The following is a 3,198-nucleotide window of genomic DNA, read 5'->3' as shown; positions in this document are numbered from 1 at the left end:
GATGGTGGAGATGCTCTTGTCAAAAAGTCCAAACAAAAGTGTCGATTCATCATGTTCTTTCGTTTATCTATGAAGAATTCTTCTCAGCTTGAAAACTCTCTTAGTATTTCTTCATACACAATCACACGTTAAACTAAATTTGTTTAATCTATTTAATTTCTTTTTCATTAAACACTTATCATGCCTTAAACGATTTAGGAAACTAAACCTTAGTTAAACTATGATATCCATGTTTAAAGTCAAATGTATTCAAAAGTCTAAACCAAACAAGAAAGAAAAAGTACAAAGATGATTATAATTAATTGTTTGTGTATTCAACAAGAGATACAAATATGTCCAATTAATTAAGCTTCATGTATAGCACACTTAACTTTCAGTTGCCTATCTCTATTCAAAGAAAACTAGAGGATCGATAGAATTTAATTTACAAGTGAGAATACAACAACTTATTAGGAAAAAAGATTGACCGCAATTTGCACTTTATACATATAATTTAAGACTGAATACTAAAAAAAAATCGTCAATCTCCAGCTCACAGCTGACCAGTATAAATTATGTGTGTCACCCTGCAAGCTTTAATTTGTCACACACTATCTACTCATCTCTAGTCCAACTTTTTTGTACCTCTTTACAATCTATACCCTTAAAATTTTAAAATAAAAAATATTATTATTAATTTTTTTTTTTTCAAAAAGAAAAAACTTGGAAAAAAAAAACGTGTGTGACATAATTGACATTATTGCTTGGTGAAGACTGTTTATTATATCACCTCAGTCCTCATATATGTATTTGGTCAACGGAAGCCCTTTAAGATGGGAAGGGGTGAGTATATATTTGTGTTTAATCATATCTTTGAAATTTGAAATTAAGACTATGATGGTAAACTTTGACCAAATTATATCTAAAAGTCAAGAGGATTTGTACACTTGAAAAAAAAAATATTAAAAAACTAGAGAGAAGTACTTTCCCTGTTCCAAAATAAATGAATTTTTGGAGTACTGTAATAAATATTCTTCTTAAGAAGGTTAATTAATGACATTAATCAAAAGATAATTTTCTCATAATCTCTTTTCAATTTTTTCTTAATATTAGAGATACTTTTGATAAAAATATCATTAAAGAGAAGTGTAATTCTAGAAGGAAAAAAAAATACATTGGAATTTAAAAAATTCATTCATTTGAAATATAAAAAAAAGTGTCAAAAAGTGTATTTATTTTGGACAGAAGGAGTATTAGATTAAGACCAAACTAAAAAAAAAGATTTGGACCAAAGAATAAATAAGGATAATTTGGGCTTAATTATCCTTTTAATATACTATTTTCTTAAGAGACATAAAAAAAAAAAGGTCATTAGCATAGATGCCCCTATTTATTTATTTTTTGTTTTGGGGTCTTTAATTTTTGTCCTCAAATGAGATGATTTTTTCCCCTTCAACACATGTAAAAAATAAGTGGTTGAAAATATCTTTGACACCAGAATAACAAATATTTTTTGCTTGTCATAAGTTTATATTTTCGTATCACAATATATCACAAGTTATGTTATATGCTCGTACTATATATATATATACAACTTAATTCCTACAAAACTCATATCGTATTAGGTAAAAGTTTAATTTCAGAACCCATAAGTTATGCTGCAAGAGAAATAACTTAATTCCTATAGAACAGATGTTGTAAGGGACAAGTTCAGTTTCAGAACCCACAAATTACACTATAGTTAAAGGCATATAACTATTGTCTAAGAAAATAAAAATTTCTTTAAATTTATGTCGAATGAATTAGGTCATAGCTAGATAAAGATACTTTGATCCATTATATTTTATTAAACGAGTAATTAACAAGGGCAAAAACTAAAAGTCATCTCTAAAACAAGAGTAATCTATGCCAAGCATCACAAATAAAAATATGACAAGTAAAATAGATCCAAAAATTAATATAGATCCAAATTAATAGAGTGATTATTGGAATGGAAAACGTTGGATTGTTTTTAATGAGGGAAAATGTGATAAAATTTTCTTTACATTAATATAGCAAATGCCTATTTCATTTGCTTGAAAAACAAGCAAATGAAAAACTCATTTTTCTTGTTTTTCTTAGTTTGCACACCAAACATAACTCAACTTTTAATAGTAACTTGATTAGAGCATGAAAATTGAATAACCTTATTTTATATGTATATATATAGATTTTTTCTCCATTGGTTGTTGATTACACAATTATAAAATCGTTATCGAGTTGGTAGAGGACATTTTCTCCGTGTCAAAGTAACATATTTCTTTTTACATAAAACGTTGATCATATATGTTTTTATTTTACCAATAGTTGCAATAAAAAATTCATGTTTCATATAATTAATTTCCTCTTGTTCACATTAGGTAAGGGCCAATATTCACTAAATTTCAACAAAAAAATATGACACTAGTACTAGAGTACAACATATATATGCAACTTTAAAAGTTAAAATGTTTCCCCGTTCATATTGCCTTTTTTGTTTTCCGTCCGTGTTTGGTATCCACATTGGAGTCCAACTAAACTTGAATTTGCACCGAGATGTTCCACATCGAGGGATAAGTGCTCCATAAAAAAGCGTTTGCATGCTCAAGGGGGACTTGGACTTGAGACGTTAAGGATGAAAAAAATACTTACCACTCCACAACAACCCTGGTTGGTCCTGTTCATAGTGATAAGTGAAATGTCATTGGCATTTATGTTAATTTTTAGTGGAAATATTTCATATAATGAAGAGGGTTTTAATTTTAATTTTTTTCAAGTTTACCCTTATAGTTGCTTTGATAGTTAAGTGTAATTATCGTACACTTCAAATTATTCATATGCGCACTCTTTATATTTAGCTACTTCCAACTTTCATATTTTCATTCAATTTTCTTTTTTAAGATATGCTTATAAATCCTTTGAAAATATTATACTTTTGAATTACGAAATAAGCTTATATATACTTCGTTGTATTTCACTTTTTACTTATTTTCTGTCCCAAGATGAAAATTTTTACATAGATGATTGTATTCGTCAATTTAACCTTGAATTTAGACATTAATCTTAATTTGTTTGAATCTCAAAATTTAAAATGTGTTGCATAAATTAGGATGGATAGAATATTATTTATTTTTGGAGCTTTCCAATAATTGAGGGATGTTAGTGAAAAAAGTAGCAAAATAAAAAAATGGGGTGGGGGTG

This window comes from Solanum tuberosum, unplaced genomic scaffold (assembly GCF_000226075.1).
Source record: "Solanum tuberosum cultivar DM 1-3 516 R44 unplaced genomic scaffold, SolTub_3.0 scf00528, whole genome shotgun sequence".
NCBI classification, from domain to species: Eukaryota; Viridiplantae; Streptophyta; class Magnoliopsida; order Solanales; family Solanaceae; genus Solanum; species Solanum tuberosum.
The sequence above is the reverse complement of the archived record's forward strand: the minus strand, read 5'-3'. Positions refer to the sequence as shown.